General features: G+C 38.4%; 1 protein-coding gene across 1 annotated transcript in view; it reads right to left on the reverse strand.

Moving 5' to 3' along the window:
* Positions 1-19,644, reverse strand: part of LOC115223811 (UPF0602 protein C4orf47 homolog) — a 55,182-nt gene that overhangs the window by 17,565 nt on the left and 17,973 nt on the right. The gene's annotated exons all lie outside the window — the stretch shown is intronic.

Genomic DNA, 19,644 nt, shown 5'->3' on the forward strand with positions numbered 1-19,644 from the left:
GAAAATAACCAGAAAAGTTTATATTCTCTGAACTACATCAATAAGGGAGATAACTGAAAATCAACTTTTAGAGTTACTTCCCTTGACATATTAATAAAAGACATGACAGTTTAAGATGTAGATGCGTTTATATTTCCCATGCGAAGGGCACATTTGCATTCGCGCAGGAAGATACAAACATACACATGCAAATTTTCTGTTGTTAACTTTAACAAATAAACATTATAATTTACATTTAATTACACCCGAAAACTATGTAAAGTACTCACCATATCTAGTACTACCCTTTGGACATGATCGGGTTTTTATTTTGTTTTAGATAGTATATATGCGTATGTGGGTATATACACGTGTATATGTATGAATGCATGTATTTCTGTATTATATATATATATATATATATATATATATATATATATATATATGTATGTATGTATATAATATTCATAAATTTATAATTATATATATCTGTAGGTATATACCTATATATATATATATATATATATATATATATATATATATATATATATACTCAAAAATGGAAGATAAAATTCCTGGAGGACTGGGTCGATGCCCATCCAAACCACATCCCTTTCTTCGTCCTCACTGAAACCCATCTTAGTAACCTCCACTTGGAAGCCGAGGTGAAAGTTAAAAATTTCAAAGCCATTCGTGCTGATCGTGCTGGCAGAAGAAAGGGTGGGACTGCCATTTATGTTCATGATTCATTCTCAACAGAAGCTATGAACATATTTCCAATGGATACTGCAATCACACTGATACTATCCACAATATTGCAGTGGAGAAAACTCTACTCTCCGACCATGACATGGTTCTCTGTGATCTGAGATTTCACCGGCCAAAATGCAAAACAAATGTCATCCCTCCTGTTCATCCATTTGACACTATGGATTTCCACAATGCAAACTGGGAAGCGATCAATAATGATCTTGTACAAGTCGATTGGTCCTTCACGCACACATACACACTCACTAACATCAAAAAGTCCTAGCAGTCATTTGTAGACACCATTACGAACAAGGCGCAGGAGTGGCTGTGTGGTTAGTAGCTTGCTAACCAACCACATGGTTCCGGGTTCAGTCCCACTGCGTGGCATCTTGGGCAAGTGTCTTCTGCTATAGCCCCGGGCCGACCAATGCCTTGTGAGTGGACTTGGTAGACGGAAACTGAAAGAAGCCTGTCGTATATATGTATATATATATGTGTGTGTGTATGTGTTTGTGTGACTGTGTTTGTCCCCCTAGCATTGCTTGACAAACCGATGCTAGTGTGTTTGCGTCTCCGTCACTTAGCGGTTCAGCAAAGGAGACCGATTGAATAAGTAATGGACTTACAAAGAATAAGTCCCGGGGTCGATTTCCTCGACTAAAGGTGGTGCTCCAATGACTGAAACAAGTAAAAGAGTAAAAGAGTAATATGTGCAAAACACACCCCATTAAGATCTGCAAACAAATCTAAGTGTCGAATCCCTAGAAATAGAAAATCTCTCATCAGGAAAATTAAAAGAATTAACAAAAAAAATCAACAAGCTGAGATACTGTCAACAGCAACACACAACCTGACTGCCATCTCGTCACTAGAGATTAAAAAACATAAACTCCAAAACAACATATCTATCATCAATAGTCAGAGAAGAGCTGAAGAGGTCTGGGCCATTGAGAAGATCAAACTCAATCCCAAAGTGTTCTTTTCATTTGCAAAAAAACACAGAGTCACTGGTTCTACTGTTGGCCCTCTGATTGATGAAAATGGTACTCTTCAAGACAATGCCAAAACCATGGGAGAGATATTGCAGAAACAATATTGCTCTGTTTTCAGCAATCCTGATATGACTGATCTGGGCTGTATCAGTGATGTTACTCCTTAATGCACTTTATCGGACCTAACCTTTGGCGCTCCTGATGTCTTAGCACCAATAAAGGAAATGGACCAAAATTCAGCAGTAGGTCCCGATAGGTTCCCTGCTTGTGTCTTGAAGATGTGTCAACACCAACTTGCACCCCCTCTAGCCAATCTGTGGCGGAACTCACTGGATGCTGGATATATACCAGAAGACCTTCTATCTATTGTCCCAGTCGGTTTGTCCGTCCACTCACCTCTCATATCATTAAGGTATTTGAGAGAGTGCTGAGATCGCGTATGACTCACTTCCTCGAGAGTCATAATATGCTGAACTCCAACCAGCATGGATTCCGTAATAGAAGAGATTGCCTGACGCAGCTACTGCATCATTTTGATGACATTTTGAGAGCCTTGGGAGAGGGTTCCAACACTGATGTCATCTACCTTGATTTCAGCAAGGCCTTTGACAGGGTTGATCATAAGATCCTTTTGAGAAAGCTGTTCAATATTGGTGTCACTGGAAAGCTGCTGCAGTGGATCAAGTGCTTCCTGTCTACAGAACCCAACATGTTGTAGTCGAAGGAGTCAAATCCAGCCCAGCCAAAGTCAGCAGTGGTGTCCCACAAGGCACTGTGTTGGGCCCACTTCTCTTCATCATCTACATTATTGATATTACTGACACCATCAAACACAGTAACATCAGAACCTTCGCTGATGATTCCAAGCTCCAGAAGGTTATCAATGGCGTGGATGACCGAAAAAGCCTTCAGTCAGACTTACTGGCTGTTGTCCAATGGGCAGAAAAGAACAACATGTTGCTAAACGAAGACAAATTCGAACTGATCCACTTTGGAAGGGAGGACGCTCTGAAACTCCCATACTATCTTCCTTCTGGAGAAATACTCATGGCGTCTAACAACATCGGAGACTTGGGAGTAACAGTGGACAACAACATAAGCTGGGCTACACATATAAGCAGCAAAGTTGACATGGCCCGCAGAATGTGTTCCTGGATTCTCAGAACCTTCCAGTCGAGAGATTCTCACACCATTATCCTTCTTTTCTCACTTTTGCCCGACCCCACCTTGAATACTGCTGTCCACTGTGGTCTCCCTGCACAAAACAAAATATTATGAGAATTGAAGCTCCCCAAAGGTCAATCACAAAAAAGATAGATGGCATGTCAGACCTTGACTACTGGGGTAGACTACAGAAACTCAAACTGTATTCACTCCAACGACGCCGTGAACGCTACATTATCTGTATGATGTGGAAAATATTCCATCAGCACTGTCCGAATGATGTTGGCATCACCTTCAAAATACATCCAAGGCTTGGACCACGTGCCATCCGTCCACAACAAAAATCTAAATCGCATCACATAGCGACAATACGGCACAATTATTTCACCTCAATTGGACCCGCTCTCTTCAACATTACACCAGGACACGTCAAAACAGAAACTGACCACACAAAATTCAAGAAGTCTTTGGACAAACTCCTTCAAACAGTCCCGGACAAAACCCCCACACCGGATATGTCTCCGTAAACAATAACTCTCTGCTCGAATAGGCCTCGGTGCCCAAATCCTGAATTGAAAGACTTCGCCAGTTGGTGCTATTAAGTTAGACATGGCCTGGGCCAATACTGGCCAAACCTTTCTAAGTTATTCTAAGTTTTATATATATATATATATATATCTATATATATATATTATATATATATATATATATATATATATATATACATGTATATATATGTATGTATATATATATATATATATATACATGTATATATATGTATGTATATATATATATATATATATACAATGGAGCCTGTTGGTGCCGAGCAGTGATTCGGTTTTTGTATTGAAAGGACCCACACCACAGGAGACTTTTGATGAAATGAAAGTAACTTATGGTGATGATGCCCCATCATATGACCTTGTAAAACGCTGGCATCGTGAATTCAAACATGGTCGGAACTCTGTGGAAACAGCTCCCAGATCTGGTCGCCGCCTTCTGCCATTGATGAGGCATCTGTCTGTCAAGTTGAGGCTGCCATTTTGGAAGATCGACGCATAACTATTCGCCAAATAGCCCATCAGGTCAAGATTAGTACCGGGTCTGTGGAAACTATCATTCATGACCATTTGCATATGAAAAAGGTGTCTGCCAGATGGATTCCCAGGTTGCTCACACCTTTCCAGAAGCAAGAACGTGTCGATTGCTCGAGGGTGAATTTGGAGATGTGCCAAGAAGATGAGTCAAAATTTTTCAAAAGACTGATTACACAGGATGAAACCTGGGTTCATCACTATGATCCAGAGTCCAAAGCCCAGTCAATGCAGTGGAAGCACCGTGACTCACCTCCTCCAAAGAAGGCAAGGGTGCAGCCCTCCGCTGACAAGGTCAGGCTCACAGTCTTCTGGGATCAGGACGGAGTAGTGATGACAGATTTCCTGGCAAAGGGTGTCACAATTACAGGAGTCTATTATGCTTCACTTTTGAGGAAATTAAGAGAAGCTATCAAAATCAAGAGGCGGGGCAAGATCAGCAAAGGCATCCTCCTCCTGCAGGACAACGCTCCGGTCCACAACTCGTGTGTCGCCAGATCAGAAGTACAGGCGTGCGGCTATGAACTCATCCCCCATTCTCCCTACTCTCCTGACCTTGCACCCTCTGATTTTCACCTCTTCCCAGCCATGAAGTTGTTTTTGAAAGGAAAGCGTTTCCCAGATGATGCAGCCTTGATTTCTGAAGTCACGTCGTGGTTGGAGGACCAAGCTGGGGTCTTCTACAAAAATGGTCTTCAGAGCTGCATCAAACGATGGAAGAAATGCGTAACTCTGGGTGGTTCCTATGTAGAAAAAGACTAATAACTGTGCCAAGTTTCGTTGCTCTACTGCTATGGGAAGTGGGCCAGGGGCATTACTTATTGAACGCCCCTCGTATATACATGCATATAACTATGTATAATGTATGTAAGCATATATATATATATAGGATATATGCGTGTGTGGGTAAATACACGTATATACGTATGTATGTATATATAAATATATCTATGTATGTATATGTATGTATATATATATGTATGTATATATATATGTATGTATATATATATATATATATATATATATATATATATATATATATGTATGTATATATATATATGTATGTATATATATATATGTATGTATATATATATATGTATGTATATATATATATGTATGTATATATATATATGTATGTATATATATATATGTATGTATATATATATATGTATGTATATATATATATGTATGTATATATATATATGTATGTATGTATATATACATGTATATATATATGTATGTATGTATATATACATATATATATATATGTATGTATGTATATATACATATATATATTTATGTATATATGTATGTATGCATATATACATATATATATTTATGTATATATGTATGTATGCATATATATATATTTGTATGTATGAGTATATATATATATGTATGTATGTATATATACATATATATATTTATGTATATATGTATGTATGCATATATATATATATTTGTATGTATGAGTATATATATATATGTATGTATGTATATATACATATATATATTTATGTATATATGTATGTATGCATATATATATATATTTGGATGTATGAGTAATATATATATATGTATGTATGTATATATACATATATATATTTATGTAGATATGTGTATGCATATATATATATATTTGTATGTATGAGTATATATATATATATATATATATATATATATATTATATATAATGCCCGAGCACAGCCTTTAGACAAACATAACGTACCCCAGGACTTATTCTTTCGAAGCCTTGTACTTATTCTAACCTTTTCTCTTTTGTCGAACCGTAAAGTTAGCGGGACATATGTGTGGGCTGTGCTCACCCATGCACAAACACACATACGTCCGAACATGCACACAGATGCATGCAAAGATGCACACTTGAAGGTATTTATGCTTTAAATATGTTGACCATAAAACCGTGACATTCTGAAGAAATTGTATGTGTGTGCAGGTCAGCCAATGTATGTGTGTGTGTGCTTTCATTTCTGTGTCTGTGTGGGAGCGCGCACGTGTGACAGAGTCTTTCCAGTTCAATGTTTTTGCGTGCGCGTGTGTATGTGTGTGTGAGTGAGGGCGTGTGTAAATGTGTGTTTTGATTTCTAGGTGTGTGTGTGAGTGTGTAACTATGTTTTCATTTCTGTGTGTGGGTGCGTACGCTTGTGTGTGAGTGTGTTTGACTATTTTCATTTCTGTGTGTGTGTTTGTGCGCGTGTGAGTGTGTGAGTGTTTGGATGTGTAACTGTGTATTTTCATTTCTATGTATGTGTGTGTGTGTTTGTGCATGTGTGTGTGTGTGTGTGTGTGACTATTTTCATTCCTGTGTTTGTGTATTTGTGCGTGTGTGTGAGTGAGTGTTTTCATTTCTGTGTGTTCGAGTGTGTGCGTGTATGGGTGTGTAACTGTTTGTTCATTTCTGTGTTTGTCCGTGTGTGTGAGTGTGTGAGTGTGTGAGTGTGTGAGTGTTTGGATGTGTAGCTGTGTATTATCATTTCTATGTGTGCGTGTGTGTGTGTGTGTGTGTTTGTGCGTATGTGAGTGTGTGTCTGTGTGTGAGTATTTTTTTCAGTATTTGTGTGTGGGGGACTGTTTTCATTTATGTGTGTGTGTGTGAGTGTGTGGGTATTTTCATTTCAGTGTTTGTGTGTGTGTGTGAGAATGTTTTTATTTCTGTGTTTGCGTGTGTGTGAGCGACTGTGTGTTTTTATTCGTTTGTGTGTGTGCGACAATTACAACTACAACAAACACTTTAACCATTTCTAAGATACCCACATTTGCTGATCACTAACTACTAAATCAAAAGAAGTTCAATTTATTGCACCTTTAGTGACTTCAGAAGTTGCTCATATTTTTCTCATATGGCGACAATGCATTAATTTCACAAGTGGATAAAACAAATTCTCATCCTGGCGTGGAGGGGGCTGATATTCTAGCTGCGAGTGCTAAGCACCCAATGCCCCCCGTATCTACATACTGGATCGGTCATAATTGGTCTCATTCGGAGATCTCTCGGGTGTGGAATATTTATGACTATAGAAGTTAACTTGTTACAGGTTTTGTTTATGGCCTAACTTTTGTATATTTGGGAAGTCCACAGACGTTACTGGCTTTGCAGTCAAACCTACTCAAGTAATTTGTCTCCTTTTTTGTTAAATCTTGTTGGAACTGGTGGATAAGAGTAGACAGTTTGGTCATTATCTTCGATTGACTGTAGTTGTTTCAATCTCTGTCTACAGAATTTCAATCTCTGTCTACTTCTGAAATAGATGCTGAGAACATTGAGGAAGTATACAGCAGCCTCATCAAATCAACAGAGGAAGTTGCATTGGCTACTCTTCCCAAAAGGAAGAGTAGGGGCCAGAGCAAACCTTCTAATTCCCCAAATGTCATCGAAGCCAGAAACCATCTATATTACTAGCTTACCACCGTTCTCCATCCCAGTTACTGAAGATCCAACTCATAGCTGCCAGGAAGAATCTTGATGAGGCTTACTTGAACGCCGAGGTCGAATTTATCAATGGCAAAATTAGTAAACTATCGAAAGAGCACATTAGTAAAAAACACCATCTCGCCTGGAAATCCATCAAAGACCTATCAGGCAAAAATTCTGGGTCATCAATTAGAATTAAAGGGGGATCAGCTAAGAAGCGTTTAGAAAATTGGTCAACCCATTTTTAAAAACCTCCTTGGGAAGAATGCCAAAATCCCTGATAACCCCACTCTCCCAAGTGTGCCTATATCAGACACGCTGGACATCAACACCTCCCCTTTTACCATATTTGAACTAACAGCAGCCACCAAGCAACTAAAAGCCTCGAAAGCATTTGGTCCCGACAACATTCCGGCTGTGATTTGGAAGGATGATAGATTTCACACACTTTTGCTCAACCTCTGCAACCACACACTTTCCACCTTTGTCGCTCCAAAGATTTGGCACCAATCTCAAATATTCCAATACCCAAAAAAGGCGATTTGTCCCTCGTCACCAACTACAGGGGCATATCTTTAATGTCAATTGCTGCAAAACTGTACAACAAACTGATCCTAAATCGTCTTGTCCTTTTTGTTGAACCTTTGCTCCGAAAGAACCAAAATGGATTCAGACATGGGCGCTCAACGCTGAGCCAGATACTATGCCTGCGCAGACTTATTGAAGAATCAAAAGCATTTAATCGCGATCTTGCAATGGTATTTGTAGACTTTTCTAAAGCGTTCGATTCTGTAGATAGGTGCAAGATGTTTGAAATCCTTAAGCTCTATGGGATACCAGACAAAATTATTTCTGCCATCAAGGTCCTCTACACAGATACGTCTTCAACCATCTTAACCACTGATGGAGAAACATCATCTTTCTCAATCGAAGCCGGAATACTGCAGGGAGACACACTCGCCCCATTTCTTTTCATCATTGTTGTTGATTATGTGCTACGTATGTCAGTTGATACCATCTCTGGCAAGGGCTTTGAAATAAAACCAAGAAGAAGTTCCAGACACCCACAGCTGAGTACTTGACAGACACTGACTTTGCTGACGACATCGCTCTTATCAGTGATTCTCTCTCCAATGCCCAGTCTCTTTTACAATCTCTTGAACAAGCCTCAAATTGTGTAGGTCTTTACCTCAATGAGGCCAAAACTGAATACATAAACAAGTGCCTGTCCAACAGTGACTGCATCATCCACACTCTCAACAGTGCGCCTTTAAATATGGTTTCTGATTATAAATATCTTGGGTTATACATACATCATCTGCAAAGACTTTCTAACTAGAAAGGGTATGGCCTGGTCAGCCTGTAATGACATGCATAAGATCTGGTCATCAAATCTAAGTAGAGACTTCAAACTTGAAATATTCAAAGCCACAGTTGAACCAATCCTACTATATGGCTCAGAAACCTGGACGTTATCAAAGAAGCTTGAGAGGCGGTTGGATGGAACCTACACTCGCCTCCTTATGAGAGCTCAAAATCTCTCGTGGAGGCGCCATCCAACCAAAATGCAAATATATGGGAAATTACCACCTGTGTCATCTCTTGTGAAAGGTAGGAGAGTCCAGTTTGCTGGACATTGTTGTAGAGCTGAAAAAGAAGTAATTTCTACTCTTCTCCTCTGGAAGCCATCTACTCGCAACACCAGAGGGCGCACACTCTCCTACCCTGATGTAATCTCCAGGGATACAGGCATCCAGCAACAGGACCTCCGTAATGCTATGATGGACCGTGAACAATGATGATGATGATGTAGTTGTTGATTTTCAACCGATGCTGGTGTGTTTTCCTCCCTGTATTTTAGCGGTTCGGGAAAAGAGAATAAGAATAAATACTAGGCTTACAAAGAATAAGTGCTGCGGACGTACTGCTCGACTAAAGGCGGTGCTCCAGTATTATATATATAATATATATATATATATATATATATATATATATACATACAGATATACGTGTATATACCCACACACGCATATATACTATCTAAAACAAAAAGAGAAACTTGATTATGTCCGAAGGGTAGTACTAGATAATATCATTACTTTATATATTTGTGGGGCGTAATGAAAAGTAAATGATGAGCTAGTCAATGTTATTTGTTAAAGGTACCAGCAGATTACTTGCATGTGTATGTGTGTCTGTACGTGCGCGCATGCTCGTGTCCCTTTCGCAAGCGAAAAACAAACACACCTATTACAGAAATTGCATGAATGAACGTATTATATGTAGGGAAGTAACTCTTAGGAGATTTTTCAGCTATCTCCCTAGTGAACAGGTCATAGACTTGTCGCTATATACTCTTTACTCTCATTTACTCGTTCAGTAATTTGACTGTGGCATGCTGCAGCACCACATTTAGTCGAACATATGACCCAGGACTTATTCTTTGTAGGCATAGTAATTATATCGGTCTCTTTCGCTGAAACTCTAAGTCACGGGGACGTAAAACAGACTAGCATCAGTTGTAAAGCGATGCTTGGGGACAAACACAGACATACAAACACACACACACACACACACACACACACACACACAATATACATATATATATATATATATATATATAAAACACATATACGACGGGTTATTTCAGTTTCCTTCCACCAAATCCAATCACAAAGTTTGGGTCGGTCCGGAGCTATAGTAGAAGACAATTGCACAACATGATGCCAGGCAGTGGGAATGAACCCGAAAATATGTGGTTCGTAAGCAAACTACTTACCACACAGCCATTCCTGCGCCTATATTCATATATCCGACGAACTTCTTCTTCAGTTCCCGTCCCCAAATCCACTCAGAAGTCTTTGGTCGGCTCGAGGCTATAGTTGAAAACACTTCACGAAGGAGCCACGCGTACCCACACCCTGACCACGGCTTTCAACCGATTCTGATGAAACTTGACACACACATAGCCCAATGTCATAATCAAAACTAACACAGCGAAAATTTTGAAAAGTCCCCCAGTTCTGAAAAAAATCGATAGATTCGACATGGGGTCAAGAATCTAAGCTTTTCATATGCAACACATTTTCCGTTGTAGTTTTGCAACTTGCAATCGATTTTCACCAAACTCATAGTGAAGCTTAATGTTACCCTAAGGAACTTAATTCTGGCGTAAGTTTTCCATGCAATCAGAAAAATCGATAAAATCATGCCATTTGGGAAATCGCGTTCAAATTCAAGATGACATATTTTCAACAATATCTTTAACAAATTGGCAGGAATTTTTTATGAAATTCACAGCGAGCATCATGTCTGCTCCAAGGAGCTATATGGCCCTTTTGATTCCAATAGGATACGTTATTACTGGAAAAAATCGGTTAATTACATCATATGTGGCACACATAGCAAACCGATTTTTCTGCGATATTTTTTGAAAGTTCACATAGATTTTCCCTACACCGACGTTGCATTAAATGTCAAACTAACGACCTTTTGTCAATGCAGTTAACAAGTATTGGGAGAAATCAACAAAACCATATCACTTTGAGACCGACCATGCGAACCCTACAAAACTGACTTTTGTTAATAGTTGGCGGATTTTCAGGCGATTTAGTCGATTTATGCCGCTTTTATCATAAAGGTACTAGAAATGGCATATGTTTTCCCTTTGCTCAAATCCGAGCAATGTTGGGCTTGTAGATGCGTTAAGTTAGGATTAGGTAGGGCTCAGCTGTGGTCCGAACCCAACTTGGGTTCTAGGGGGCAACGGCGGGCTATGCTGCTAGTATATATTATATATATATATATATATATTATATATATTTATATAATATATATGTGTGTGTGTGTTGTGTGGGTGTGTGTGTGTGTGTGGTGTGTGTGTGCTGGTCCAGATGGTTTCCCAGCCATCCTCCAAAGCGTGTAAGCATGCCCTGGCAAAACCCCTCAAGATTCTCTTCCAGAGCTTTCTTGCGAATGGCAAACTGCCAAGCAGGCTGAAGGAGGGAATAATATACCCAATACATAAAGGGGAAGTAGGGCAGATGCCCAAAACTATAGGCCTATCCTCTGACCTCACACATCAGCAAAGTCATGGAACGGATAGTCAGAAAGAAACTAATCGCATTCCTTGAGGAAAAATAACTTGCTGAGTGATACCCAGCATGGGTTTCGACCAGGTAGGAGCCGCTGACCCAGCTCTTACAACATTATGATGAGTGTTGAGGCAGTTACTCAACAAATCAAATGTGGACGTAATCTACCTTGATTTTGTAAAAGCTTCTGACAAGGTGGATAATGGTATGATATGCCCAACTGCGTGACCTCGGCATAGCTGGAAAACTTGGAGTGTGGTTACATGACTTCCTGAAAGATAGGAGTCAGGCAGTAGTGGTTAATGGAGCCACCTCTATGAACACACAAATATGAGCGATGTTTCCACAGGGCACTGTCTTGGGACCACTGCTTTTTATAGTGGCCCTCTCAGATATGCCCTCAAATGCCCGGATAGCCACTCTGGCCAGCTATGCAGAAAATACAGAAAATGCAGAAAGTCTCGCAGAAAATACAGAACCCCAGCGATTGTTGCACACCGCAGCAGGAGTTGGACTAAATCTACAGATGGGCTGAGGATAATAATATGCAGTTAATGCTGAAACATTCCAGGCCCTGCGCTACCAGCATCCAAAACTGAATATTAAACTTACAGGATACATCGGTCCACAGGGAATTTCAATCCTAGAACCTAAGTCTGTGAGGGACCTGGGTATCGACATGAGTGATGATAACTCTTTCCAAGTGCACATTAGCCGGATAGCGACAAAGTGCAGACGACTGGCTGGGTGGATCCTAAGAACATTCAGAACCAGAGATAAGGAAACCATGATGGTCCTCGGCGGACATTCGTCCTCAGCCGCCTGGATTACTGCTCACAACTATGGTCACCCACCAGTGTAAAATTAACAGCGGACCTTGAAGCAATCCAGAGAAGATTTACAAGAAGATCCTCTCTTTGCAACAGCTCAGCAATGGGAAAGGTTGAAACAGCTAAGACTCTACTCCCTGGAGAGAAGACGGGAGAGGTATGCAGTAATATATGTTGGAAGATCCTGGAAGGAATTGTACCAAATTTTGGCATTGTAAGCTACACCAATGCTAGAACGGGACGACACTGCATAGTGCCAAATATCCCAGCAATGCCATCACGCTTCAGGACCAGCTTCTGCAAAGCCTGGGTTTCAAGGGCCCACAGCTTTTAATATTCTCCCAAAGAGTCTGAGGAACTTGCACAAAGTAGATGTAGAGGCTTTTAAATCAAAGCTAGACCTCTTCCTGTCGAGAGTCCCAGATGAGCTACCTCACGGCAAGAGGTGCAAATGAGGGTAGCTATATGAAATTCCATTCTTCACCAAGTGCCACATATTAGACGAGGTTCTTCGCAATAACAGTGTAGCACAAAACGGCGGTGCATCAGCATGACCGCAGCTCTGAGCTGATACTAGAGAAAAATATATATATATATATGTGTGTATATATATATATATGTGTATATATATATATGTATATATATATATATATATATAATATATATATATATATATATATATATATCCCTTATTCATGGAGCAAGTTGTACTCACAAACCAACTAGGGCGAATAACATATAATATAGTCTTTATACTCTTTATTTGTTTCAGTCATTTGACTGTGGCCATGCTGGAGCACCACCTTTATCACCTTGGCTAGGAAAGATACTAGAAACTTTTGGGATAAACTATGGGGGCAACAGATTCTCTCAGGATACTGATTTAGTAGGTATTTATTATCAGAACTTCAATTATAATGATAAATTATGATCTAGGAAAGATACTAGAAGCTTTTTAGATATACCTTGGGAGCATCAGATTCTGCTCAGGCTAATGATTTACTAGGTATGTTATTTATTATCAGAACTTCAATTATAATAATAATTATGGGCTAAGAAAGATACTAGAAACTGTTTTGATATACCTATGGGGTCACCAGATTCTGCTCAGGCTACTGATTTAGGAGGTATTAATTTATTATCAGAACTTCAATTATAATAATAAATTATGGGCTAGGAAAGATACTAGAAGTTTTTTGATATACCTATGGGGTCACCAGATTGCTAGAAATAGCAATCAAATCTTCCTCAGATCACACTTTCTATACTAATGGACTAATGTCAGATCTTCTAGATAATTACTTGACTTGCAAGATATAGCAGTCAAATCTTCCTCATATTGCGCTTTTCTATTCTAATGGAACAATTTTAGACCCTCTAAATAGTAGCTTCACTTGCTAGAAATAGTCAAATCTCCGTATTATCACACATTTCTATTCTAATGGACCAATGTCACATCCTCTAAATAGTTTGTTGACTTGCTAGAAATAACTGTAAAATCTTCTCAGACACACTTTTCTATTCTAATGGACCAATGTCACATCCTCTAAATAGTTGCTTAACTTGGTAGAATAATAACAGTCAAATCTCCCTCAGATCACACTTTTCTATTCTAATGGACAATGTCAGATGCTCTTAATAGTGCTTGACTTGCTCGAAAGAGCAGACAAATCTTCTCAGATCACATTTTTCTTTCTAATTGACCAATGTCAGATTGTCTAAATAGAAGCTTGACTTGCTAGAATAAACAGTTAAATCTTCCTCAGATCACACTTCTATTCAAATGGAACAATGTGAAATCCTCTAAATAGTTGCTTGACTTGCTAGAAATAGCAGTCATATCTTATTAGATCACACTTTTCTATTCTTATGGACCAATGCCAGAGCCACTAAATAGTTTCTTAACTTACAAGAAATAGCAGTCAAGTCTTCCTTAGATCACACTTTCTACTCTAATGGAACAATGTCAGATCTGCAAAATAATTGCTTCACTTGCTAGAAATAGCAGTCAATTCTCCCTCAGATCAGACTTTCTGTTCTAATCGACCAATGTCACGAACTCTTAATAGTTGCTTGACTTGCTAGAGAGAGGAAACAAATCTTTTTCAGATCACTCTTTTCTATTCCAATAGACCAATGTCAGACCCACTAAATAGTTGCTTGACTTGCTAGAAATAGCAGTCAAAACATCCTGAGATCACAGTTTTCTATTCTAATGGAAGAATGTTAGATCATCTAAATAAAAGCTTGACTTGCTAGAAATAGCTATCAAAGCAGGAGTGGCTGTGTGGTAAGTAGCTTGCTAACCAACTACATGGTTCTGGGTTCAGTCCCACTGCGTGGCATCTTGGGCAAGTGTCTTCTGCTATAGCCCCGGGCTGACCAATGCCTTGTGAGTGGATTTGGTAGACAGAAACTGAAAGAAGCCTGTCGTATATATGTGTATATATATATATGTATGTATGTGTGTGTGTTTGTGTGTCTGTGTTTGTACCCCTAGCATTGCTTGACAACCGATGCTGGTGTGCTTACGTCCCCGTCACTTAGCGGTTCGGCAAAAAGAGACCGATAGAATAAGTACTGGGCTACAAAGAATAAGTCCGGGGTCGATTTCCTCGACTAAAGGCGGGCTCCAGCATGGCCGCAGTCAAATGACTGAAACAAGTAAACGAGTAAAAGAGTAAAGAGTAAATGTCCTCTGATCACACTTTTCTACTCTAATGGAACATGTCAAATCCTCTAAATAGTTGCTGACTTGCTAGAAATAGCAGTCAAATCTTAATCAGAGCACACTTTTCGATCTCTCATTGGACTGATGTCAGAACCTCTAAATAGTTTCTTGACTCCTAAAAATAACAGTCAAATCTTCCCAGCTCATGCTTTTCTATTCTAATGGACCAATGTCAGCTCCTCTAAATAGATCCTTGACTTACTAGTAATAGTAGTCAAATCTCAGTATTATCACACTTTTTTATTCTAATAGAACAATATCAGATCCTCAAATAGTTGCTTGACTGGCTAGAAATAGAAATCACATCCTCCTCAGATACATTCTTCGATTCTAATGGAACATGTCAGAACCTCTAAATAGTTTCTTGACTTGCAAAAAATAACAGACAAAATCGCCATCAGATCAAACGTTTCTACTAATGGACCAATGTCAGATCCTCAAAATAAGTGCTTCACTTGCTAGAAAATAGCAATCAAACCTTCCTCAGATCACTTACTATCTAATGGAACAATGTCAGATCCTCTAAATAGCTGCTTGACTTTCTAAAAATAGCAGACAAATCTCCTTCAGATCACACTTTTCTATTCTAATGGACCAATATCAGATCATCTAAACAGTTGCTAGACTTGCTAGAAATAGCAGTCAAATCTCCCTCAGATCACAATTTTCTATACTAGTCGCCCAATGTCAGATCCTCTAAATAGTTGGTTGTCTGGCAAGAAATAGCAGTCAAATATCTCTCAGATCACACATTTCTATTCAAATAGACCAATGTCAGATCCTCTAAATTAAAGCTGCAATTGCGAGAAATAGCAATCAAATGTTCCTCACATCACTCGCTTCTATTCTAATGGAACAATGTCAGACATTCTAAATAGTTGCTAGAGTTGCTAGAATAGCAATCAAATCTTCCTCAGATCAGACTTTTCTATTCTAATGCACCAATATAAGATCTTCTAAATAGTTGCTTGACTTGCTATAATTGACAGGAAAATCTTCTTATATCACACTTTTCTATTCTAATGGACCAATGTCAGATGCTCTTAATTGCTTGACTTGCTAGAAAGAGGAGACAAATCTTCCTCAGATCACACTTTTCTATTCTAATAGACCAATGTCAGATCCTCTAAATAGTTGCTTGCTTTGCTAGAAATAGCAGTCAAAACTTCCTTTAGATGACATTTTTCTATTCTAATAGACCAATGTGAGATCCTCTAAATAGTTCCTTTGACTTGCTAGAATAGCAGTCAAATCTCCCTCAGATCACACTTTCTATTCTAATGACCAATGTCACATGCTCTTAATAGTTGTTTGAATTTCTAGAAAGAGGAGACAAATCTTCCTCAGATCACACTTTTTTATTCTAAAGGCTGAAGACGCTCGACCTTTATTCTCTAGAAAAATGACAACGCCGTGGAGATCTCATTCTTGCTCACAAACATCATAAGCGGAAAGTGTAACCTCTCGAAAGAGCTGTTCTTCTCTCCTGCTCCAGAGCATCGGCCGTGGGGTCATTCCGAAAAGCTCTATCTGCGACGATTTCATCTCAATTGAAGGAGAGGGGCTTTCTCCGTCCGGTTGCGGATCAGTGGAATAAGCTGCCAGACGAGATGGTGAAGATGCCGATGACTGCTCGGTTCAAAGTCTCCCTTGACCTCAAGTGGCCTGAACTCTTTACATGAACACCACCCTGTACATAACTCCTTGTCCCCTACATGGCCTTGCTTTTTGCTATTTGAGCCAAAAAATTAAACTAACTAACTAACTAAAAGACCAATGACAGATTCTCTAAATAGTTCCATCACTTGCTAGAAAGAGCAGTCAAAATTTTTTCGATCAAACTTTTCTATTCTTATGGACCATTGTCATGACCTCTAAATAGTTGCTTGATTTGCAAGAAATAGCAGTCAACCTTTATAAGATCACACTTTCTATTCTAATGGACCAATATCAGATCCTCTAAATAGTTGCTTCACTTGCAAATGGCGATCAAATCTTCATCAGATTACACTTTTTTATTCTAATGGAACATGTCAGATCGTCTAAATAAAAGCTTGACTTGCCTAGAAATAACAGTCAAGTCTTCCTTAGATCACACTTTTCTATTTTAATAGAACAATGTCAGATCCTAATAATAGATGCTTGACTTGCTAGAAATAGCAATCAAATCTTACTCAGATTACACTTTTCTATTCTAATGGAACAATGTCAAGATATCTAAATAGTTGCTAAGACTTGATAGAATAGCAGTCAAATCTCCTTCAGATCACAATTTTCTATTCTAATCGACAAATGTCAGATCCTCTAAATATTTGCTTTCCTTGCAAGATGTAGCAGTCAAATCTTCCTCAGACCACACTTTTCTATTCTAATGAGAGAATGTCAGATCGTCTAAATAAAAGCTTGACTTGCTAGAAATAGCTGTCAAATCTTCATCATATCACTCTTTTCTACTCTAATGGACCAATGTCAGATCCTCTAAATAGTTACTAGACTTGCTAGAAATAGTAGTCAAATCTTCATCAGATCACACTTTTCTATTCTAATTGAACAATGTCAGATCCTCTAAATAGTTGCTAGACTTGACAGAAATAGGAGTCAAACCTTCCTTATATCAGACTTTTCTATTTTAATGGAACAATATCAAATCCTCTAAATATTAGCTTCACTTGCTAGAAATAACAGTCAAATCTCCCTTAGATCACACTTTTCTGTATTAATGGATCAATGCCAGTTACTCTAAATAGTTGCTTGACTTGCTAAAAATAGCAGTGAAACCTTCCTCAGATCACACACTTTTCTACTCTAATGGAAATTTGTCAGATCGTCTAAATAAAAGCTTGACTTGCTAGAAATAGCCATCAAATGTTCCTCAGATCACGCGTTTCTTTTTTTCTAATGGAACAATGTCAGATCCTCTAAATAGTTCCTTGACTTGCTAGATATATCTATAAAATCTTCCTCAGATCAAACTTTTCCATTCTAATGGACAAATGTCAGATGATCTTAAAAGTTGCTTGAGTTGCTAGAAAGAGGAGACAAATCTTCCTCAGATCACACTTTTCTATTCCAATGGAACAGTGTCAAATCCTCTAAATAGTTGCTTGACTTGCTAGAAATAGTAGTCAAATCATAATCAGATCACACTTTCTATTCTCATGGACCAATATCAGAGCCTCTAAATAGTTCCTTAACTTGCTAAAATAACAGTCAAATCTTCCTCAGCTCACGCTTTTCTATTCTAATGGACCAATGTCAGATCCTCTAAATAGTTCTTTGACTTGATAGAAATAGTAGTCAAATCTCCGTATTATCACAATTTTCTATTCTAATGGAACAACATCAGATCCTCTAAATCCTTGCTTCACTTGCTAGAAATAGAAATCAAATCTTCCTCAGATTACACTCTTCTATTCTAATGGAACAATGTCAAGATCTCTAACTAGTTGCTTGACATGCTAGAATTAGCAGTCGAATCTCCCTCAGATCACAATTTTCTATACTAATGACCAATGTCAGATCATCTAAATAGTTGCCTTCCTTGGTAGATATAGCTGTCAAATCTTCCTGAGATCACACTTTCTATTCTAATGGAACAATGTCAGATCATCTAAATAAAAGCTTGACTTGCTAGAAATAGCAGTCAAATCTCCCTCAGATCACACATTTCTATTCTAATGACCAATGTCACATGCTCTTAATAGTTGCTTGACTTTCTAGAAAGAGGAGACAAATCTTCCTCAGATCACACTTTTCTATTCTAAAAGACCAATGACAGATTCTCTAAATAGTTCCTTCACTTGCTAGAAAGAGCAGTCAAAACTTCCTTTGGATCAAACTTTTCTATTCTTATGGGCCATTGTCACAACCTCTAAATAGTTGCTTGATTTGCAAAAATAGAAGTCAACCTTCTTAAGATCACATTTTTCTATTCTAATGAACCAATATCAGATCCTCTAAATACTTGCTTGATTGCTAGAAATAACAGTCAAATCTTTCTCAGATCACACTTTTCTATTCAATGGAACAATGTCAAATCCTCTAAATAGTTGCTTGACTTGCTAGAAATAGCAGTCAAATCTTAATCAGATCACACTTTTCTATTCTCGGACCAATATCAGAGCCTCTAAATAGTTTCTTAACTTGCTAAAAATAACAGTCATCTTCCTCAGCTCACGCTTTTCTATTCTAATGACTAATGTCAGATCCTCTAAATAGTTCCTTGACTTGCTAGAAATATTAGTCAAATCCCGTATTATCACACTTTTCTATTCTTATAGAACATATCAGATCCTCTAAATAGTTGCTTTCCCTGTCACTTGCTAGAAATAGCAGTCAAGTCTTCCCTAGATTCATACTTTTTCTATTCTAATGGAACAATGTCCTCAGATCCGTCTAAATAAAAGCTTGAGCTTGCTAAACTGCAATCAAATCTTACTCCAGATTACACTTTCTATTCTAATGGAACAATGTCAAGACCTCTAAAATAATTGCTAGATCTTGATAGAAATAGCTGTCAACTCTCCCTCAGTCCTCAAGTTTCTATTCTAATCGACAAATGTGGCAGATCTCTAATA

The sequence above is a fragment of the Octopus sinensis genome, linkage group LG24, assembly GCF_006345805.1.
Source record: "Octopus sinensis linkage group LG24, ASM634580v1, whole genome shotgun sequence".
Classification (NCBI taxonomy): domain Eukaryota; kingdom Metazoa; phylum Mollusca; class Cephalopoda; order Octopoda; family Octopodidae; genus Octopus; species Octopus sinensis.